We start from the raw sequence: 23777 nt of genomic DNA on the forward strand, positions 1-23777 counted from the left end.
CTGCACCCCTGCCCACCCAGGAGGCCATTCAGGGCTGACCTCAAACAGGCTTGGGGAAGCCAGGACCAGGCAGAGAGCATGAGGTGGCCCAGATGCCCACAGCCCAGGACAGTGCCCAGGGAGGGGACACAGGCTGGGGGGCCACGTCCAGACCAGGAGGGGACAGGTGGCCGCTGCTGCAGGCTCACCCAGGCTCCTCCCAGCCCTGCCAGGCGTCCCTTCTCCCTGGCCAGCGTTTGGGGCTCCAGCTCATGGCCACCTCCTGTGGGAAGCCCACCTGAGGGCTCTCACCCCTCCCCGTGGAGCTGGGTGTGGGCCCGGACCGCCCCCATGGCCCCTGCCCTCCACGTTCTGTCTGCTCTGGGTCCTGCCTCTGGCCAGTGATGCCGGATGACCCAGGGACAAGCCTCGCCCCCGCCCCCTCCCAGGCGCCAGCAGGCTGGCCCTGGGTACCGGGGGTGGGGGCGGGAAGGGGGCCCCGGGGGAGGGGCGGGGTGGGCCGGCTCCCACCGCAGCTGCCTGGCTCCGCCAGGACCTGGCACGAATCGATTCTCCCCGATTCCTCCCCGGGCCAATCTGGAGCCGAATCAGAGGAGGGATTCCACGGCTCCCTGCGGCCCCCGCGCCCCGTGCCCCACGGCGGCCAGAGCCTGTACCCGCCCTCCCGGCTCCTGGGGAGGGCAGCCCTGCCTGCCCAGGGCCGGCGCCCCACCCCCGCTGGCCACACTGCCCCACGAGGACCTAGCTCAGCCCCCCCGCCCCCTGCCCCACTTCCCCACAGCGTGGAGTGCGGCAACTCCTGGGCTCTGGGCCCCTCCAGGCCGCACCTGTGACGCCCCCGGGGCCCTCAGCATCCGCCCTGCAGGGAGGACCTCCGGAAATCGGGGATCCCGGCTGCTGCCCCGGGCGGGCGAGCGCAGAGGTGGCCGAGCCCACAGCCCAGGGGACTGGCCGCACTGGGAGGGGGGGCTGGCAGGGAGCCTCGGCCTCCCCTCCCCCGGGCTGAGGAAGAGGGCCTCGGCGTCCACCCCAGAGCCCAGAGCAGGAGTCTGCCCGCAGGAGGGCCCGGCCGTGACCCACACCCCACCCCGCGCCGGGTTCTCCGGCATCCGCGTCTTTCCGTGTGGGCTCCATCTAGTCTGTCAGACACAGACACAGACAGAAACAGAAAGGCTGCCTCCTCCAGGAGGCCCACCTCGACAGCTGCAGGTGGCTGGGTCTACCTGTCCCCTTGCCCTAGCGCTGACCTCTCTGCCGGCCCCATAGCCTCGTCCAGCACCTGACACTTGGGAGGTGTCCAGTGCATCTTTGCCAAGTGACTCAGGGAACGAGAGGCCATTGCGACTGAGTGTGAAGCTGGCAGGGGGTTCTGTGATTCCCAGCGTCTGCTGACTGGAGTCGGGCCCGCCCCCAACGGCCGGTTTCTGTGGCTGATCTGAGTGGACGGGACAGCGCAGGCTCAGGGACAGCCACGCACGCCGGTGCTAGGCCCCGGGGAGGAGTGGGAGCCCCGCCACGCAGCAGCCACGGGGTTGCCCTGGACGAGGGCGGGAAGCAGCGGCCACCAGCGGAGTGGCGCCCTACGCCCACTGCCCGCCGAGGGTGTGGGAGGTGGCACAGGGGCGGGGTCGGCACCCCAGGTCTGCGTGTGCGCTCGGCGGTGCAGCCACCCCACGGAGACCCCGTGACTGCTTCGGGGGTGGTTGTCGTGGCAACCGCCTGGCTTCTAGCAGGTTCCGGGGGGCTCTGCGGTGGGATTGGGCTGCAGCAGCAAAAGCTGACCGTTCCGATCTGGCTGTGTCCCTCCTCGAGCCCCCCCGCCCCGGGGGGGACAGCAAACCCACGGGCCTCCTCTGCCTGCCTCCCAGGAGGTCCCGGCCCCTGCAGTTGACTGGAGCTAACGATGCCCTGGTGCCAGGCCTGGGCCTGGGCAGAGGGTTCCTGGGGCCGCAGAGGACAGCAGCCGTGCCGAGGGGCTGGGGCCTGGGAGTAGCTGGGGGCTGAGAAGGGCCTGGGCAAGAGCTGGGGGGCCCTGGGCGGGGGGCCTGCCGGCTCGCTCGGTCCTGGGGCGGCACAGGCGGGGCCTGCGGCCGTTGTCCCCGACCTCCCTCGGCTGCGCCGTCGCGGTCCCCGTGGTCCCCGTGGTCAGAGGCCCACTTCCCTAATGACATGTTGGGGCCGCGGCGGGCCAGGCTGGCGGCGTCTCAGGCCTGGCTGTGGTCTCCCGGGGAGGCTGCCAGCCTCCAAGCCCCGCGGGGCCCCCACAGGCACGGCCCCGGCCCCGGCCCTCTGTCCCGGCTCTAGGCCTGGTCTCCTGGTCACCACTTCTATCTCCTACGACCGGAGCCGCCCGGCCGCCCCTCCTGGCTCCAGACCTGCGGCTCTGCCCCGGCTGGGCGCCACGGCAGTGGCCCAGCTCTGCACAGCCATCCCCACGCTGAGAGGGGGAGAAGCTGGCTCTTGTCACTGCAGCCTCGGGGTGCGGGCAGGACACTGCACTGGGCCCCATCTGCCCGGCTGGCTGTGCCCCAGCATCCTGGCTGCCAGGTTGGGGGTGTCCTGCTCGGTCTCCACAAAGCAGGGGGCGCCGGCCTCGGGCCAGGGCCCTCAGTGACCGGCTGGCAGTGTCCAGGGCTCAGTGCGTGGCTGGCGGGCAGCGCTCCCTGCCGAGCGGGGCCTCTGGCCACACGGGCTGTGGGAGCGCTCCCCTGAGCAGGAGACGCAGCAGGCGGCGGCCGGGCCGTCCTGGAGGGTAGCCTCCACTGCATGACCCCACTGGTGGCCCACACGGGACAAGCAGAATGGAGCCAGTCTGTGCCAAGTTTCACCGCGGTGGGCGGTGCCCTGCGGGTCCCTGCCGCCTCCAGGTGTCCCGGGCGCTGTGACGAGCGTGTGTGGCCCCTACGGCCATCTTCAAGGTGCCGGGCAGAAGATGGCGTGCAGCCGCCCCGAGAGTTCTGAGCGCTGCCCGGCACGCCCACCCGGGCTCCAGCAGCCCCGGAGCGGAGACGCTGGTGCAGGCCGACCCCAGGGCCCTGCCCACGCCCTGGCTGCCTCCCCGTCCTCAGAAGGGAGGGTGGCTTTGTCCCCCGGTCCTACTGCTGCCTGGGCTGGCTGAGCCCTGCTCCCGGGCAGCGGTGGGGACAGGTGATGGGGGCCCCTGGCCGGGGGAGGGGGCAGTGGCTGCAGCAAAGGGCCCAGCATGAGCACGGAGCCTCCCCACAATACCCATCTCCCCTCAGGACCCTGGACTGGGCCTCGACCCACCGGTCCTCCAGGACCTCATCAAAGTGGCCGCTTCACACACAGCCTGCCGAGGGGGGGAGGTCCAACGCTGGTGCAGCCGGGGAGGAGAAAGCCCCCTAATGACCAGTGCGGGGAAGGGGGGCCACGGCTGCCAGCCAACCCCTCCCCTGGCCAGCGGCCGCAGTCCATCCTCAGCTGTGAAGTCACGAGGGCTGCTTCCTCCCCTGGGCTGTGCCCCCTCGCCAGCAAGGAGCGATCCCCCAGGGACCACGCGGACAGACGGGGCCTGCAGGACAGCGGAGCCCAGGGGTGGGGCAGGAGCGGGAAGACGCAGCCCTGGGCTCAGGCCGTAGCCCCAGGAGGGGATGGGAGGGCGGAGACTGGGGGGCCTGCCCACCTGACCCTGACCCCGACCCCAGGCAGCTGAGGCTGAGGGCTTGTCCAGGGCTTGCCCAGCCTCCTCTCCTGCACGACAGGTCAGTAGCTGTGCAGGGGACAGGGCAGGAAGCACCCAGTCCTGCCACACTGGGGGCCCTGCCACTCTCTGCTGTGGCCCCCCGGATCCGTCAGCAGCAGCGTCCCTGTCCGTAGCCAGAAGAGCCATGATGCCGGCAGCTGGGCGGTGCCGCCCCACCCCCGCTCGGACTGAAATGCACGGGGCTGCTTCCCCCCCGCAGCGGGGCCGTGCTGGCCAGTGCTGGCCAGTGCTGCCCCTGAACGCCGTCCTTGTGCCCACTGGGGCCACAGACAGCCTGGCGGGGCGCAGCGGGCCCATGGAGCCTCCTGCCCAGGCCCTGGCCGAGTCCTGCTCCGTGCGCCCTGCAGGACGAGGTGGGCGGCCCACGTCACCCCCTCCGGCCAGTGCTCAGGGCCACAGACCCCAGAGACTCCTCCTGCAGAGCCAGACAGGGGCCGAGCGCCACGCCGCTTCCTCGTGGACCCCAGGTGGGGGCACAGTGCGTCCAGGGACCGCCCCGCCCCCGAGGTCAGTTTCCTCCTGGTCCTGTCCCCTGGGGAGCAGCCAGGGGAGCTCGGTGAGGGGGGCGGAGCCTGCCTCCAGGGTGGCCTGGGACCAGCCCGGGAGAAGCCCCCTGCACTGCTCGGGCAGCCCCCACAGAGTTGGGTGGGGTCCAGTGAGAGGCGCTCGTGGGCCGGGCTGCGTCTGTCGGACACCGATGGACAGTCACAGGCACCGGGGTGCGTCCTCACAGGCCCGGTCGCTGGGCAGCTGGCCTTGCTCCGCCAGCTCTGGGGCTGCCACAGTGCCGGGCATCTCTGACTGTGACCCGGCAGTCTGCCTCTGTGGCACGTGGACTCTGTGCCGGCCCCGATGACGCTGCCAGAGGGGCCGGGCCCACCGAGACCCCACCTAAGGACCCCATCTCCATGGTGGGCACCATCGAGGTTCTGGGTGGACTTGAACTGCACAGGGGGCCTCGCTGGGAGGGTGGGGCCCATCGCTGCATCGGGGGCAGCGGTGCAAAGCCAGCCGGGCCAAGGAGCTGGACACATCCCAGGGAGCTGGGGGCCCTGGGCAGCCGGGCAGGGGCAGCCAGGTGACCGGGTGGGGGCCTGCAGCCCTTTGAGGTACAGCAAGTGCACATGTGGTCAGCGGGTACCCAGGTGATGGGCAGGGGACACTGTGAGTGGGAGGGGACAGCAAGGGGTGGGGCTCAGGAGGCCGCTTCTGCTGCCAGGACGTGGGGGGCTGGGGTAGGTGACCGTCCAGTGGGGGGGCTGGGGCAGGTGACCATCCAGCGGGGGGGGCTGGGGCAGGTGACCGTCCAGTGGGGGGGCTGGGGCAGATGACTGTCCAGTGTGGGGGGGCTGGGGCAGGTGACCATCCAGCGGGGGGGCTGGGGCATGTGACCGTCCAGTGGGGGGGCTGGGGCAGGTGACCGTCCAGTGGGGGGGGGCTGGGGCAGGTGACCGTCCAGTGGGGGGCTGGGGCAGGTGACCGTCCAGTGGGGGGGCTGGGGCAGATGACTGTCCAGCGGGGGGGGCTGGGGCAGGTGACCGTCCAGCGGGGGGGGGGCTGGGGCAGGTGACCGTCCAGTGGGGGGGGGGCTGGGGCAGGTGACCGTCCAGTGGGGGTGCTGGGGCAGGTAACTGTCCAGAGGGGGCAGCCAGGGCAAGTGACCATCTTCCAGGCCCCGGAGCGTCTGGAGGACTCGTTGACGGGCGTCTGTGGTGTTGGGGGCAGAGCTGCGCCCGCCCACCCAGCTGCCCGCGAGGGGCCGAGTGGGCCTGGGCTTCCCTGGGGAGGCGGCCGTGCAGACTTCCTTCCTGGTCGGGAGAGCAGCCGCCGGGCGTCTTGGAACGCGCAGTCCCGGCTCCAGCACCGGCTGCGAGGAAGAGGGGCCATCTGGTTTCTGTCGTGGACAGGCTGGGCCCCGGGGGGACGTCCTGCAGACCGGCCGCCCCGCTGGACACAGAAGCAGGCAATGCCCTCGCCGCCCCCTTTGCAGTCAACGAGTCCGAGCCTTCTGGAAGGTTCCGGGAGGGCCTGTGCAGGAGCGGGAGGGGTCTTGGTTCCTTGGGCCCTGCCCTGCGTCCCCGCCCTGGTCTGCCCAGTGGTGGTGCGGACAGGGGCCTCGCAGGGCGGCCTGGGGGCCCGAGCTCCCGTCCAGGTGCGAAGCTGGGCAGCATCGTGCCCACCTCTGCCTCCCAGGGTTCCCCCAGGGCAGCGCCCCCCCCAGGCTCCCACACCAGGAGCTGCGCTAACAGTGGACGTCACTGTGGCTACCTATTCAATAGCAGATGTGCTACGGCCACTGGAGTCACCGGTGCTGGGCACCGCATCACTGACGGCCCCTGGCCGGGCGGTGTCCAGCAGCGGAGGCCGCGGCCTTGCCTGCGTGACCACTGGGCCCTCGCCCTCCAGCAGGGCTGTGCCCTCCCCCACTGCCAACGCTCTGCCCCTGTGGGGCTCCGAGGGCCCTCGGTCAGCGTGGTGGGTGGAGCGGCGGCCGGGGCGGGGGCTGAGCCAGTGCGGGGCAGGCCGGTCACTGCGTCCGTCCTCCCTGCCGCCCCGTCCGTGCGTGGCCTCTCCTGCAGGGAGGGCCAGCGGCCTGACCCCGGGGGACCCCAGCTTCCAGGGCAGGACCCCTGGTGATCAGGACACTCAGGCCCGGGGGCGGCGGGGTCCGGCGCCCTCCCGCCAGCACCCCTCCTCTGGCTCGTGGCCCCCACTTGTCTGGCCCACTCTGTGCCTGCTGCAACCGGACCAGGCCACAGGCTGGGTGAGGGCAGAGCCAGACCGCACTGCCCTGGGGCTGGGACTCCCCGGGGGCGTGGCCAGGGGGCGGGCAGGGGCTTCTGAGGAAGCCCCTGTGGTCACCTGGGGCTCCGCCTGGCTGGAAGTTCAGCGTCAGAGGGCCCCGGGCCGTGGGCCAAGTGGATTCCCAGGGAGTTCTCCAGGCCAGTCAGGAAACGGAGTGAGCTGCTTCCCCCGCCCCCGCCCCCACCATCCCCAGGGCGCCCTGGACGGGGCAGGACAGGCACCTGCTGTGTGTCCACGTGGGCAGCTCCTCCAGAGAAGAGCTGGGGCCGGGTCCTGACCCCTGAGCAGGGGGTGCGGCACGGAGCCCCCCTGCAGCCGGGAGGTCTGGGGGGAGGGGTGGCGCCGTGACGAAGGAGCTACGGCCGCGCAGCGTCCGCACCACCTGGCCCCACCCTGGGCATGCGCCCGCTCGCCACGGCCCTGCACGGTGCTGGCCAGGAAACCCCGCGCGGCTCCTCGCGGGGAATCTGCCTCAAAGCAGAAGTCTCTGACGCCTGAATCCCCGGGCAAGGTCTCTGGGCGGAGCCCCCGCGTGGCCTCAGGGCTGGGATTTGGGGAACTCTGCACACACCCGCTGGGGAGCCCCGTGACGCGGCCCTGGCAGCCGAGTGACCTGGGCGAGTCACCTCCCCCCTGAGCCCGCCGTGGGCCCAAGGCTGATGCGGTTCCCCTCCCAACCTGGGGGCAGCGTCCCTGGCCGGCCGCGTCCGGGTGGCAGGAGGCGGCTGTGCCCTCACCAGTCTGCAGCTGATAATGCAGCCCCTCCCAGGACACCACGGGCAGGCTGGAGCCAGGGGTTAGAGATCAAGTTCATGAGCACACAGACACCTGCAGACCTGGCGCCTGTGCCCAGAATATCCCCAGGTCCTGTTGCAATGGCTTCCGTGGCTGCTGGAGGGGGCAGGGGAGGCGAGAAGCCCAGCCCCCCTGGACAGGTCGGGGGAGCAGGGACGGGGACAGGGTGCCCCAGATACGCGGGGTGCCCCCCACTCAGGCCCGCTCCAGCCCCTGGACAGCCCCCTCTGCTCCCCAGCCCTCTCCACCTGCTGGAGTTCACTCCCTGATGTGGGAGTGGCCCTGGGCCTGGCCCCTGCAGCTCACACGCACCCCCTTGGCCTGGCTCCCAGTCTAGGGCCCCTGCCCTTGCTCCCCACGACTGCGGGCGCCCGGCCCCCAGGATGAGTGTGAGCGCACTGCGGGTTCTTTCTGGGAGGGTTCTGCCCCAGGTCAGGGGTCCAGGGGTGCGAACAGGAGCCGGGTCCCGGACCTGCTGGGGTCTACACCCTGCAGGCCCTGCCCCGTTGCCCAGGTGACCCTGGGGCACACCCCTGCAGTGTGTCCTTGCCCCTGGCCCAGCTGCAGTGGACACCAGCAGGACAGCGGCCGGTCCCGGGCTCCAGGAGCCTCCTGCAGGCCGAAGGCGTGGCGAGGGCCGAGCCAGGCGACTGCCACGGAGCGGGGACCCCGCGGCCCTGCCAACCGCATCGGCTCCCCGCCTCCGCGAGGGTCCCTCGACCCGGGTGCACGACCACTGCGGGCTGAGGCCAGCGTAATCCCACACTAGATGGACTTTCTCCTGAGGTGGGGACAGGCCTCGCGTGCCGGCCGGGCCGGCACAAGATTTGCATTGTGTGCAGAGCAATCCCGGCACGGACAGGCGGCCTCAGGGAGCGTCCTCTGGCGTGGGGAGGCCACCCCTGGACGTGACATGACCCCTGGACTGGACACGACCGCTGGGAAGTGCCCAGAGCCCGGCCGGGCTGCCCAGCCATGGGGAGTCCTCTGTCTGCTCTCGGCCCAGCTTCTGTCCATCTAAGACAACCTCTGTGAGAGCCGTCACCTGCCGCTGGTCAGCCTGGGTCCACTCAGTGTCCTGGGCTGGGGCTGGGATCGGAACAGAGCTTCAGGGCGGGCAGGGGGAGGGGTAGACCTCGCCACCTGGCATCGAGACAGACCAGCCTCCCCCACCAGGAAGTCCTCCTTGGCTGCCTTGACCTCTGCGTCCCAGCACCCACCGTCTGCTCGGTGCTGGGCAAGCGCGGCACGTGCCGGCATCACCACGCACGTCCTCACCCCACTCGGCTGCTCAGCGCAGGCAGGTAAAAATGAGCAGGCTCCGGAAGCTTGGGCGCTGTTCCGGTTGAAAACTTTGGACACTGGCAAGAAAAAGGCCCAGCTCGCTCACCGGACAGGCACGTGGCAGGCACGTGGCACCGCCACACACAGAGCCCCTGCACCTCAATAATGAAGAAAGCACCTAGTTAAAAACAGCTGAGGGGCCGGCACTGTGGCGCAGTGGGTAAGGCCCTGGCCCTTAGTGCTGGCATCCCACACGGGCGCTGGCTGGAGTCCCGGCTGCTCCTCTTCCAATCCAGCTCTCTGCTGTGGCCTGGGAAGGCAGTGGACGATGGCCCAAGTGCTTGGGCCCCTGCACCCGCGGGGGAGACCTGGAAGAAGCCCCTGGCTCCTGGCTTCGGATTGGCGCAGCTCTGGCCGTTGCAGCCACCTGGGGAGTGAACCAGCGGATGGAAGACCTCTCTCTCTCTCTCTCTCTCTCTCTCTCTCTCCACCTCTCTCTGTAACTCTTTCAAATAAATAAAATAAATCTTAAAAAAAAAAAAAAAACCAGCTGAGGTCTCAGGCATGGGAGGACCAGAGCTCAACCCCACCCACCACCAGGGAGATGCAAATCAAAGCCATGGCTCCCTGTGGGGATGGCAGCGTCCACGGCTCCCCACGGCTCCCCATCGGGATGGCAGCATCCACGGCTCCCCACGGCTCCCCACGGCTCCCCGTCAGGATAGCAGCGTCCACGGCTCCCCACGGCTCCCCGTCAGGATAGCAGCGTCCACGGCTCCCCACGGCTCCCTGTGGGGATGGCAGCGTCCACGGCTCCCCACGGCTCCCCACGGCTCCCCGTCAGGATGGCAGCGTCCACGGCTCCCCACGGCTCCCTGTCAGGATGGCAGCGTCCACGGCTCCCCACGGCTCCCCGTCGGGATGGCAGCATCCACGGCTCCCCACGGCTCCCCATCGGGATGGCAGCGTCCACGGCTCCCCACGGCTCCCCGTCAGGATGGCAGCATCCACGGCTCCCCACAGTTCCCCGTCGGGATGGCAGCGTCCACGGCTCCCCACAGCTCCCCACGGCTCCCCACGGCTCCCTGTCAGGATGGCAGCGTCCATGTTGTCTCATGCGAGGAAAAAGTCCATTGTAACATGAGACACTGAAGGTGGTGCCCGAGGGACATCCCTCAGCTTCCGTGTCCCCAGCAGGGCAGCTGCCTTGACCCGGCCAGGCCCTGGGTGCACCCAACAGGGCCGAGAGCAACGTGAGGGCACTGAGTGTGCCCTGCTGTCGCGCCCCAGGCCCTGGGGGCCCCAAAGGCCGCCTGCCCAGCTGCTCCCAGCAGACCACAGGGAGTGGGCTTAGCCCCAACACACACAGCCCGGACCTCGGTCGCCACTGTCAGGGTGGGGGTGGGACGGTGCTTTTGGCCATGGCAGAGCCACTGCTGGGACCAGCCTGAACCTCACACGGGTATGCCCCAGGCCTGCTCATCCACGAGGCGAGACGTGGCACCAGCAAGGCCGGCCCTGCCGCCACAGCCCACCCACCCGGCAGGGTCTCTCACGGGCACCTTGCTCACCTGGGGCGGTCACAAGGAGTCCCAGGGCCACCTGTTCTTGTACGTGGACACAGCTGCCTTGGTGTCCCCCTCACCCAGGCCTCCCGGGGCCCCTGCACGGGGGAGAGGTGGAGCCCCCGCCCCTTCCTTCAGGTGCCTCCCTGGCTGCTCTGCTCTTTGAGGCCCCCAGCGCAGCCAGCGGGGGCGGAGCCTGGGGCTGCGGATCCAGGGCTCCCCGGCACCTGCCGCACCTCTCCCCCGATCCCTGCACGTCACGCATGTCACTCACGGTGCCGACACAGCGCAGGTGTGCGCAGGCAGCTGTCACGCTGATCCCTGCTGGGGCTCCGGCTCCAGGCTCCCTTGGAGGGGAACTCGCCCGGCTGCTGGGGGAGCCAGAGCGCCCCTCCCACCTGCTCACCTGTGCTGCTGGGGGGCCCCCCTCCCACCTGCTCACCTGTGCTGCTGGGGGAGCCGCCCCTCCCACCTGCTCACCTGTGCTGCTGGGGGGGCCCCCCTCCCACCTGCTCACCTGTGCTGCTGGGGGGCCGCCCCTCCCACCTGCTCACCTGTGCTGCTGGGGGAGCCAGAGCGCCCCTCCCACCTGCTCACCTGTGCTGCTGGGGGAGCCAGAGTGCCCCTCCCACCTGCTCACCTGTGCTGCTGGGGGCCCGCCCCTCCCACCTGCTCACCTGTGCTGCTGGGGGCCCCCCTCCCACCTGCTCACCTGTGCTGCTGGGGGCCCCCCTCCCACCTGCTCACCTGTGCTGCTGGGGGGGCCCCCCTCCCACCTGCTCACTCCCACTTCTGGGTCGGCTCATCCTGGCACCGAGCTGGGGCTCAGTGAGCCCGCCCCGCGCGCCTGCGTCGGCTCTGGCGTCTCTCACCTGTCGGGCCAGGAGGCGGGGTCTCGTGTTGCTGTGGACCCAAAGTTCCACCCGTGCATGGGGAAGTGGATCAGCCCTGCCCTCGGCGCCTTGACTGGACCACGGGGAAGCTGCTGTGGCACTGCAGCCCCCTCCCCAGCAGGTGCAAAGCCAGGGCCTGGGAGAGAGCCCCCACCCTCACCCTTTCCCGCCTGCCACCGAGGGTGCCCTGCTGCACCCCCCAGCAGAGATTGGAGGCCTGGGTGGGAGGAGCCGGGCGCCTCACTGGGGCCCAGAACTGCCCCGCCCAGGCCACCGGAGTCCCTGCACTCTGGACAGCAAGTGGCCGGAGCCCCCTTGGGGCTGGCAGTCCCTGGGGAGACGGGAGGAGGACCTGGGGCCCAGGCCGGGCTCAGCTCCGGTTACCCGGCAGGGCTGCCTGCAGCCCCGGGTGGCCTCCAGCCAGCACCGCACGCCTGGCAGAGCTGTCTCAGGTGCCTCCCGTGCACTGGATCCGGCCCACAGGGACCCTGTGCCAGGGTGACTCGTGCCCACCGGGAGGACCTGGTGCTGAGGGCCCCCTGCCTGGCGCTTGGCTGGGAACAGCCAGGAGCCCCTCCTTCACAGCTGCCCAGGTCCCGGGACGCCTCCTGGACGCTGGACGGTTGACCTGCCCAGCCGGCTGTGGGGTCGCAGACCTGGCCCTCTGCCGAGCACCGGGGGAAGCAGGACGGAGCTTTGTGTGCCCTGGGCCCCCGCCATACCCCCCCCCGCCCTGCCCCGTCCTGCTCTAGACCGAGCCTCAGCCGCTGCACCGGACACTGAACAGGGGAGCCCCGTGCCTGGTCTGGAACGTGGGCCCTGGGTCGCGGTGTCTGTGGGGCGGGCGCAGGGGGCTGACCGCCCACCTTGGTCCAAGTTGTAGCTGCAGGGCAGCAGTGGCCGCTGAGACTGGCCCAGGCCGGCCAGGTGCCCCAGGGACAGAGCCAAGACCGCCCAGGGCTCCACAGAATTCCCACCAGGCTCAGAGACCAAACCAGCCCCTCCCTGTGATGCACAACCCCCCTCCCTCCCGACTCAGTAGGGACCCCCACCCTCCGGCCACCCCCCAAGCGGGAGCGCCAGCAGCTCTCCCTGGAGAGGACTGCCCTGGGGCTCACCCAGCCGCCTGAGTTCCCAGGGGAGCCCTCACAGGACCACAGCTAGTCCACTGCTGCCCTCACTCAGCACCCCTGCCTCCTGGAGCCAGCTGGGCACGGCTGCATGGACCAGAAGACGCTGCCCCAGCCCCACCCGCAGCCCCTGCCCGGCCCACGGAGGCCACGCCCCTCTCCTGTCGCCCCCAGGCAGCAAGGGGGCAGCAGAGAAAGAAAGGAAAATGGGAGAACCTCAGCCGCCTGCCCAGCTCCCTTACGGGGTGGGCGCTGTCTGGAAGGTGAGGGCTGGAAGCAGGCCCTCGAGCCCACGCCTCTCCTCCGGGCATTGTGCGCCAAGGGTAAGGAGGGTGTGCGGCTGAGGACAGGGTGCAGGTGTGGGTGGTGTGCAGGTGTGGGTGGTGTGGGAGGTGTGCAGGTGTGCAGGTGTGGGTGGTGTGCAGGTGTGGGAGGTGTGCAGGTGTGGGTGGTGTGCAGGTGTGGGTGGTGTGGGAGGTGTGCAGGTGTGCAGGTGTGGGAGGTGTGCAGGTGTGGGAGGTGTGCAGGTGTGGGTGGTGTGCAGGTGTGGGAGGTGTGCAGGTGTGCAGGTGTGGGAGGTGTGCAGGTGTGGGAGGTGTGCAGGTGTGCAGGTGTGGGTGGTGTGCAGGTGTGGGAGGTGTGCAGGTGTGGGAGGTGTGCAGGTGTGGGAGGTGTGCAGGTGTGCAGGTGTGGGAGGTGTGCAGGTGTGGGAGGTGTGGGAGGTGTGCAGGTGTGGGTGGTGTGCAGGTGTGGGAGGTGTGCAGGTGTGGGAGGTGTGGGAGGTGTGCAGGTGTGGGAGGTGTGGGAGGTGTGCAGGTGTGGGAGGTGTGCAGGTGTGGGAGGTGTGCAGGTGTGGGTGGTGTGCAGGTGTGCAGGTGTGGGTGGTGTGCAGGTGTGCAGGTGTGGGAGGTGTGGGAGGTGTGCAGGTGTGGGAGGTGTGCAGGTGTGGGTGGTGTGCAGGTGTGGGAGGTGTGCAGGTGTGGGTGGTGTGCAGGTGTGCAGGTGTGCAGGTGTGGGTGGTGTGCAGGTGTGGGAGGTGTGGGAGGTGTGCAGGTGTGGGAGGTGTGCAGGTGTGGGTGGTGTGCAGGTGTGGGAGGTGTGCAGGTGTGGGAGGTGTGGGAGGTGTGCAGGTGTGGGAGGTGTGGGAGGTGTGCAGGTGTGGGTGGTGTGCAGGTGTGGGAGGTGTGCAGGTGTGGGTGGTGTGCAGGTGTGCAGGTGTGCAGGTGTGGGAGGTGTGCAGGTGTGGGAGGTGTGGGAGGTGTGCAGGTGTGGGTGGTGTGCAGGTGTGGGAGGTGTGCAGGTGTGGGAGGTGTGGGAGGTGTGCAGGTGTGGGAGGTGTGCAGGTGTGGGAGGTGTGCAGGTGTGGGTGGTGTGCAGGTGTGCAGGTGTGCAGGTGTGGGAGGTGTGGGAGGTGTGCAGGTGTGGGAGGTGTGGGAGGTGTGCAGGTGTGGGTGGTGTGCAGGTGTGGGAGGTGTGGGAGGTGTGCAGGTGTGGGTGGTGTGCAGGTGTGCAGGTGTGGGAGGTGTGGGTGGTGTGCAGGTGTGGGAGGTGTGGGAGGTGTGCAGGTGTGGGTGGTGTGCAGGTGTGGGAGGTGTGCAGGTGTGCAGGTGTGCAGGTGTGGGTGGTGTGCAGGTGTGCAGGTGTGGGAGGTGTGGGAGGTGTGCAGGTGTGGGAGGTGTGCAGGTGTGGGAGGTGTGCAGGTGTGGGAGGTGTGGGAGGTGTGCAGGTGTGGGAGGTGTGCAGGTGTGGGTGGTGTGCAGGTGTGGGAGGTGTGCAGGTGTGCAGGTGTGCAGGTGTGGGAGGTGTGCAGGTGTGCAGGTGTGGGAGGTGTGCAGGTGTGGGTGGTGTGCAGGTGTGCAGGTGTGGGAGGTGTGCAGGTGTGCAGGTGTGCAGGTGTGGGAGGTGTGCAGGGGGGCAGAGTACGTGGATATGAGGGTTGTGCATCTGTGGCCACAGCGGCTGTTCTTGGGAGGGACCAGGCTGGGCGGCAGGGGTGGGCAGAGGCCAGGGAGGTGGCACTGAGGAGACGCCTGCCCGCCTGGAGGCCCAGCCCCTCTCCCCCAGGGGGGTTTGTGAGGGGCCTAGGTGGGGGGCGTCCTCACTGGCTGCAGGGGTCTGTGCAGGCAGACGTGGCTACCCTCCCCCCAGCTCCCAGCACTGGCCGTGGTCCTGACGCGGGTGCCGTGGAAGCCGAGGGGCCGTGCAGCCCGGGACCCCCGTGGGAGTCCTGTGCCCGGGCACCTGAGCGCCTGGAGGGTCAGCTCCCATGGAGCTCAGCTCAGCAGGCAAGGGAGTGTGGGTCCCCAGCCGCCTCTGCCCACCCCTGCCTCTGCGGAGCCCCAACTTCTGCCCCACCCTTACCCATGCCCCACCCCTGCCCGCCCCACCCCTGCCTCTGCTGAGCCCCAACTTCTGCCTCGCCCTTACCCATGCCCCACCCCTGCCTCTGCCCCGCCCCTGCCCTGCCCCACCCCTGCCTCTGCCCCACCCCTGCCTCTGCCCCACCCCTGCCTCTGCCCCACCTCCACCTCTGCCCCCCTCCCCGCCTCTGCTCCGCCCCTGCCTGCACCCCTACCCCTGCCCCACCCCTGCCCCTGCCTCTGCTCCGCCCCTGCCCCAACCCTGCCTCTGCCCCGCCCCTGCCTGCACCCCCACCCCTGCCTCTGCTGCCCCCACCTCTGCCCCCCTCCCCGCCTCTGCCCCGCCCCTGCCCGTGCCCTCCCCCAGTGTCCTCGAGGAGCCCAGGCTGGGGACTTTTCTGGGCAGCCCCTGAGGGTGCCCTGGCCGCTCCCTCCCCACAGAGCCGGGTGGCGCCGCCTTCCCTGAGTCAATATTGACCCAGCCCGACCCAGGCTTAGCAGGGGTGGCCGCTCGGCCGCCTGCTGTTTGCAGAGCTGGGAAGCCCCCCCCCCCACACTCACAGCCGCGGTGGGAAAAGTCTCGGTGGTTTCTCCTGAATGTGGACGTTCACGAATGGTCCTGGACGGGAGGCCCGGGTGCACAACGGCCTGCCCGGCAACGAGCCGGGGTCTCAGGCCTCCGGCCACGGGGCCTTGAGGGCTGGGCGTCTTGCAGAGCTGGGGTCTGTACAGGCATTGGCCGCAGCCCCACAGAGACCCCGAGGGGCGGAGAAGCGCTGGAGCGGCAGTGGCCCGGGTACGCCCCACCCACCCCGGTGCCGGCCGGCCGCTGCATGGGCCCACCCCCACGCTCCTGAGGCGCAGCAGGGGCGTCCTGGTGGCCAGGCTCTGCCTTCCCAGGCGCTGACCGGAGGGCAGAGCAGCCCTTCCCAGGTGCTGACCGGAGGCCTCCTCCACAGTGCCCCCGGGGAGTGGCTCAGCCCGGAAGCCGGCCCCACGTGGTGGTGTCAGAGGTGCTCAGGGCCGGGAGTTTTGCCAGCACCTCACAGGCAGGGGCCGCTCAAGGGTCTGGCCCGCAGAGGGACTGCACTGAGGGGACGCTGGAAACCAGAGGCTAAGCCACGCCAACCCCAGAGCCTCCAGTACAACGCCCGGGCTAGTGTGTGGCCTCTGGAGATTCAGTCTTGCCATCTGCAAAATGGGTGTTCACGGACCCCCGCCCCATCACAGCTCTGGGCCGCGATGCCTCAGCAGGTGTCGCCTCTACACACAAGCGGTCACTGAGACTGCGGTGCCACAGGCAAGGAATGCCCCGGTGTGAAGCCGTCCCTGGCTGCCCCGGGCACATGGGCCTGGCCACACAGCTCAGCAGGCCAGGCGGGACTGGCCAGGAGCAGCCGTGCTCCGCAGCAGCTGTCCGCGGGGCCCTGCCCGGCCGGCCCCTTGCAGCGCCGTTAGTGATGGGGTGACGGCATGGTGGGTTCTCTGGTGCAGCGCCGGGGCTGCTTCTGGAGGGTGCAGGGGGCAGGGCGCCTGGCCTTTTCCCAGGAAGGCAACCAGCGGCCCCCTGGGCCCCCTGGACCGAGCCTTGCTCGGTGGGAGCGGCCACTCCCGGACTCTGCCTGGTGTTGGCAGTGAGGCCCCCGGCAGGCTGTGCACGCAGGATAGGGTCGTCCCACCGGGGTCCCTTGGTGCTGGCCAGGCCTCGGTCCACCCCCGGGAGGCCACAGCCCTCCCTGGGTGCCCGCACAGCGCCCAGCTCCTCCCCCACTCCCAGCCCGCTCGACGGAGGGGCGGAGCTCACCGCTGCTCCACCCCTCACTCCACCTTGAGCCTGGTCCTGGCTCCAGGGACCACGCCTGGCCGGGACTTTCCTTTGTCCACACTGGAAGCTGCCTGGGCCTGGCGGTGTCCAGCCCCCAGCGAAGGGCGTGTCTGCCCCAGGCCCACTCCTGCTGGACGAAGCCAGTCGCTGGACAGTGCCCGTGCAGCCCAGCTCCTGCCCCTGCCCCGGCCGTCACTCAGTCCTTCCGCTTCCTGGGGGAAAGGTCAGACCTCTCTGGACGTGGCCACGGGGCAGCAGGTGTGTGGAGTCACCGCAGACATGCGTCATCCTGGCCATGGGGGTCCTGCCATTTTTTATAGAGCTGGGTGCACACAGCTTAACAGCCCCTTCATTCTCTTTAAAACCTTGCGTGCGGAGGGCTGGGTCCCGCCTGCTCCCTCCTCCCCAGCTCTCCTCTGGGTGTGCTCCCTGGGCCCTCCCACCTCGTGCTAAGGTGCCCTGGGCACCCCCTGGCTGGGCGTAGAACCCACCTCTGCCCACCCGACTCACCCCTGGCCACCGCCTGCCCAGGAAGCAGCTCCCAGGCTAGCTCACCACCGAGCTGGGGCCCAGGCATCCAGCAAGAGGGGCCCCCGGCCTCCTGCACTCTGCGCCCTGTCCAGGAGCTCAGCGTGGCAGTGTTGTCCTCCACGCCTCCCGAGGGCTCATCCGGCCAGCACTGGGCGCTGGGCACCAGGCAGCTGCCTCCCAGGCCGGGTACAACCAGTGTGCCCTGTTCCCCTGCGGGACCAGACGCGGTGGGGTGGGGCGGGGCAGCAGGAGGGCTCGGGCTTGGGGGCTGGGGTGCATTCTGCAGACTTGAGCTTCAGCTGGGGGGCCACATGCAAACCAGCCCCCCCCCCAGAACCAGCAGGCACAGCGGGAGAGGCCGGGAGCGCCGCGCCCACACTCGGATCCGCCGCGCCTGCCGCCTCCCACGGCCCTGTGGATTTAGCTCCCGAACGGGAGGAACAGGTGACGGGGCGCCCTCCCGCCCCTCCGAAATCTCACACCCAGTGGTGTGCGGAGCAGGAGGCGGGGGCGGGGGCTCAGACCTCATTGGAAATTGAAATGTGATTTGTCTCTTTCAAAGGAAGCGAAGCTGGCTGCGTCCCTGCCTCCCGAGAGGCTGCTGCCAGATGGGAGCCGCCCACCTCCACCGCTCCCTTCTGCCGGCTCCTGCGACACCACGTGCGTTCCTGGAGCCAGGAAGACGCCCCCTCGGCCGGCCTGCGACATCCATTCGCCTGGGGCTCCCCGCCAGGGCTGGTGCTTAGTGCCAGGAAGTGCTCCCGCCGCAGCTTCCTGCTCAGGTTGCCCCGGCTCCCGGGGGCTCCCGCCCAGCCCGGCAGCCTCCCAGACACCAGCGGAGGAGGCCGGCCGGGCGCGGGGTCCGGGCCGCCCCGCAGCTCCCATGAGCGCCTCTGCCCGGCCGACCTGAGCACCGGAAGTGCCCGTCCGGCCTCCCGCGCGGCCCAGCGCCCGCACAGATGCTGCCCTGGTCCTCGCCTGCGTCCCACTGTCAGGGCACCTGGTCGCCGAGGGCACAAGTGGCTGCGGGGAGGGCCGGGAGCGCGTGCAGGCCTGGGTGCAGCAGCAGACCCTGGCCCAGCCTTGGGCCCCTTCACGTCTCTGCCCAGGGCTCAGTGGCTGGCCAGCAGGGTGACTGAGGCCATGTCCTGCCCTGTTAGAGGGGTGGGAGCCAGGCGGCCCCGCAACCTGAGATGAGACTGGTGGGGGCGGAGCCTCCTTCCCACCACACCCTCACCATCCTGGCCACGCTGCCCGCTCCCCTCTCTCTCGCTCTCTCTCTCTCTCTCTCTCTCGATTTAGCTATTTTTTTTAATTTATTTTTTATTTTTTGACAGGCAGAGTGGACAGTGAGAGAGAGAGACAGAGAGAAAGGTCTTCCTTTTCCGTTGGTTCACCCTCCAATGGCTGCTGCGGCCGGCACACCGCGCTGATCCGAAGCCAGGAGCCAGGAGCTTCCTCCTGGTCTCCCACGCGGGTGCAGGGGCCCAAGGACTTTGGCCTTCTTCCACTGCTTCCTAGGCAATAGCATAGAGCCAGACTGGAAGTGGAGCAGCTGGGACTCGAAGTGGTGCCCATATGGGATGTTGGCACCGCAGGCGGCAGCCTCACCCGCTGCGCCACAGCGCCCCCCCCCTTCTCTTGCCATCACCCTCAGCCCAGACACTTGGGTGCTCAAGGCAGGCTGTTGAGTGGTGACAGGAAGTGCTCCTGGGCGAGGGTGGGAGGGGGGCTTCCTGTCTGCACACCCCCATCACGGAGGTTCTCAGTGGCTCTGGTCCCCCGGGTGGGTGGCCTGGCCCCTCCCTGCCCCTCCCAGCCCTCAGAGATGAGCACCGCTCGTCACTGTGAGTGGACAGGAAGGTTCTGGAATGGGGGGACTGCAGGACAAGGGCCCCTGGTCCCTGCTGAGCTCGTAAGGCCACGCGGAGCCACACTGCTCTCGCCCTCACACCCACCTCCACGCCAGTGTGTGTCTCTCCAGATACAGGTGGAACGGAACCTTGTACTCCTGGTCACTAGACCGACTGCTGGGGACCCAGGGGTTCCCAGGACACAAGACTCTCGGCACGCAAACTGGAAACATCCGGGGATGTCCGGACGCATCGGGTACAGCTCTCCAAGCTCTGGGACACAGAGACGGCAGGTGGGTATGGGACCAGGGACTGACCTGTGCATTTGTCTCCTAAGCGTTACTCAGGTCCAGCAAGGCACAAGGGGGCCGGAGCCGTGCAGGTGAGCTCCTGGCCGGGGGAAGGACGGTGCTGCTCTCTCAGGTCAACACGGCACGAGAGCCCTGCTCGGAGTCTCGGCGGAAACTCTCAGGGCCACAGCTTCCTCGGGGGCCTCCACGGAGCAGCCTGGCCCTGCGCTGTCCCTGCACCTGCCCTGTGGGACCTTTTCCTGTTGGATAGAAGGAGGACAGGGCTGGTTCTTCTGCTCCTTCAAAGTCCAGCGTCTGGTGCATCATGGTCACTCGGGGTGGGTGGGTGATGGGCGGATGGGTGGATGATGGAAGGTGGGTGGGTGATGGATGGGTGATGGGTGGATGATGGAGAGGTGGTGGGTGGATGGATGGTTGATGGACGAGTAGATGGAAGATGGACAGATGATTATGGAAGAGTGGGTGATGGGTGGGTGGATGGATGGATGGTGGATGGTGGATGGGTGGGTGACCGGGTGGGTTCTGGGTGAGTGGGTTGTGGGCTCTGCGTGGGCGGGTGGATGAGCAGAGTGCCTGTCACTCTGCCCCACAGGCCATCCCCTTGCAGGTGTGAGTCCTGTGTCAGGGCCCAGTAGCAGCTGTCAGTGCTGTGTGCTGAGTTGCTGTTTGCAGCCAGCATCTGTGCTAAGCTCACGAGGAAGCCTTGGGCCTGACCCTTCTCAGGGAGGGAGGCACAGTTCTGTGCGCTTTCAGATGGGTCACGGAGGCCGGGGAGCCCAGGAATTTGTCCAAAGTGCACACGGGGTGGCCATGGGGACCCAGGCAGTTTGCTCTTCTCTCCGTGCATGGCCCTGGACACCATGCCATAGCGTGACCTTTGACCCTGCCTTGCACCCCTCTTTCTATTGGGGAACAGGTTTCCAGGGGCAGGGTCCCTTAGTGGACAAGCTGCTGAAGTGACCTCAGGAGGCAGGGAGGGGGAGCGGGGCTGGAGTCCCCTGCACGTGAGAGGGCATGGGCAGATGGCCGGGGCAAACGCGTGGACAGTGGCTCTGAACTGCCCAGGACTCGGCTGCATCGGGAGGACGCTCCTGGCCTGGAAGCCGCCCGGCCTCTGCTCTGTGTGGCACCAGCCGGGGTCTGTCCCTCCCAGTGCCACCCGGAACCTGCGCGGGCCTGCCTGCAGGAGCTGCCCCTGGGCAGGGTGGCCCCCTCCCTGGGCCGCTGGCCGAGGTCCGGTGTCCAGCATCTCCCGAACACGCCCTTGCCACGTGGCTGGGGCTCGAGTCCCCAGCAGGGGACACAGCCCTGCGCCCCTGCAGCCTCCTCCTGACGGTGGTGCAGCCCCTCACGGGGAGCCACGCGGAAGCCGGGGCACTGGCAGCCCACTCGTTGGGGTCACATGACGGCCACCTGCCCCTGGACACGCAGCCCAGCAAGTGTCGTCCACAGCTGGTGGCAAACCCCCGGCGGGAGTGCTCTCCTCCAGCCTGTCTGGGCTGCCTCCCCTCCCTGCCTTCCAGCAGCAGGAAGCTGGGGCCTGGAGCCCCCGCGCCGGTCCTGTGCCAGCTCTGGGGCTGGGGGCGGGGCGGGAGGGCACTGGGGCAGAGGCGGGGTGGCCGCAGCCCCGGCAGCAGGACCCACAGCCTCCCTGCTCCTCCTCCCTGGGTGCTCGTGGCCCGCGCGGCACAGCCACTGCAGGGGGAGCTCTGCTTTTCCGAGCAGGGGAGCGGGTGTGGGTGGCACTGGTTTCCTGCTGACGATTCAGCCCCATGGCGGCGGCAGCGGGGCTGGGCTGCCCGGCTCCAGGGCAGGGTTCTCCTAGCCCCTGCCAACTGCGGTGGGGAGCGGCGCCCCCACGCCCCATCGTGAGGTCCAGGGGGCAGGAGAAACACCCCACAGAGCCCTCGACGCCCTGGCTCTCGGGACCAGGCCCGGACACAGAAGTCAGCGCACGGATCTGGTCTGGCCCGCCTGGGCCGCGCCGGACCGGGGCCATGATCATTCCGGAGCTGCGGCACTGCGCGGCGGTCATTCAGCGCCCTCAGTGTCCTGTCAGCTCCTTGCCCTGCCACTTTCTAATTAATTCTTTTATTGTGCACCGGATGAAGACAGACAAAGGCCCCGGCCCTAACGGCTCATTAACATGCGGGGCCTTCTCGGGCTCTTGGCCCGGTGCAGGGCTCTCCACCGGCGCCCCTTAACCCTTTGTGGGACCTGCCGGGGTGCGGTCTCCGGGCGCCCCAGCAGGCCTGGGTTTGGGTTCTGGGCATGGGGGTGCCGGTTCACCTCCGACCGCTCCCCACCTCCCCACCCCGCGGGCTGGGGAGGGCCTGGGCCCCCAGCTGAGGAGGGGCCCTGAGGTCCCCAGGAAGCCAGGGAGCAGCAGACACGGCCCTCAGAGGCCAGGGCGCTGGGCCCCACAGACCCCACACACACTGCTCACACACCCCTCACACCCCTCACACACCTCACACACACCTCACACCCCTCACACACCCCTCACACACCTCACACCTCACACCCCTCACACCCCTCACACACCCCTCACACCCCTCACACCCCTCACACCCCTCACACCCCTCACACACCCCTCACACACCCCTCACACACCTCACACCCCTCACACACCCCTCACACACCTCACACACCTCACACACCCCTCACACACCCCTCACACACCCCTCACACACCCCTCACACCCCTCACACCCCTCACACCCCTCACACCCCTCACACACCCCTCACACACCCCTCACACACCTCACACCCCTCACACACCCCTCACACACCTCACACACCTCACACACCCCTCACACACCCCTCACACACCTCACACACCCCCTCACACCTCACACACACCTCACACCCCTCACACCCCTCACACACCCCTCACACCCCTCACACCTCACACCCCTCACACCCCTCACACACCCCTCACACACCCCTCACACACCTCACACCCCTCATACACCCCTCACACACCCCTCACACCCCTCACACACCCCTCACACACCTCACACACCTCCACACCCCTCACACCCCTCACACCCCTCACACCCCTCACATACACCTCACACCCACCTCACACCCCTCACACCCCTCACACACCCCTCACACCCCTCACACACCTCACACCCCTCACACACCCCTCACACACCTCACACACCTCACACACCTCACACCCCTCACACACCCCTCACACACCTCACACCCCTCACACACCTCACACACCCCTCACACACCCCTCACACACACCTCACACACCTCACACACACCTCACACCCCTCACACCCCTCACACACCCCTCACACACCTCACACCCCTCACACACCTCACACCCCTCACACCCCTCACACCCCTCACACACACCTCACACCCCTCACACCCCTCACACACCTCACACCCCTCACACCTCACACCCCACACACACCTCACACCCCTCACACCCCTCACACACCTCACACCCCTCACACCTCACACCCCTCACACCCCTCACACCCCTCACACCCCTCACACCCCTCACACACCTCACACACCTCACACACCCCTCACACACCTCACACACACCTCACACCCCTCACACCCCTCACACACCCCTCACCACCCCTCACACACCTCACACCCCTCATACACCCCTCACACACCCCTCACACCCCTCACACCCCTCACACACCTCACACACCTCACACACCCCTCACACCCCTCACACCCCTCACACCCCTCACACCCCTCACATACACCTCACACCCACCTCACACCCCTCACACCCCTCACACACCCCTCACACCCCTCACACACCTCACACCCCTCACACACCCCTCACACACCTCACACACCTCACACACCTCACACCCCTCACACACCCCTCACACACCTCACACCCCTCACACACCTCACACACCCCTCACACACCCCTCACACACACCTCACACACCTCACACACACCTCACACCCCTCACACCCCTCACACACCCCTCACACACCTCACACCCCTCACACACCTCACACCCCTCACACCCCTCACACCCCTCACACACACCTCACACCCCTCACACCCCTCACACACCTCACACCCCTCACACCTCACACCCCTCACACCCCCTCACACCCCTCACACCCCTCACACACCTCACACACCTCACACCCCTCACACACACCTCACACCCCTCACACACACCTCACACCCCTCACACCCCTCACACACCTCACACCCCTCACACCTCACACCCCTCACACCCCTCACACACCCCTCACACCCCTCACACACCTCACACCCCTCACACACACCTCACACCCCTCACACACACCTCACACCCCTCACACCCCTCACACCCCTCACACCCCTCACACCCCTCACACCCCTCACACACACCTCACACACCTCACACCCCTCACACACCCCTCACACCCCTCACACACCCCTCACACACCTCACACACCCCTCACACACCTCACACACACCTCACACCCCTCACACACCCCTCACACCCCTCACACCTCACACACCTCACACACACCTCACACACCCCTCACACCCCTCACACACACACTATACACACCTCACACACACACTACTCACACACACCTCACACACATTACTTACACACACACTATACACACCTCACACACACCTCACACACCCCCTCACATCCCTCACACACCTCACACATCTCTCACACACCTCACACACACTACTTAC

The sequence above is a fragment of the Oryctolagus cuniculus genome, chromosome 19, assembly GCF_051225735.1.
Source record: "Oryctolagus cuniculus isolate XC-2025 breed Fujian yellow rabbit chromosome 19, ASM5122573v1, whole genome shotgun sequence".
Taxonomy (NCBI): domain Eukaryota; kingdom Metazoa; phylum Chordata; class Mammalia; order Lagomorpha; family Leporidae; genus Oryctolagus; species Oryctolagus cuniculus.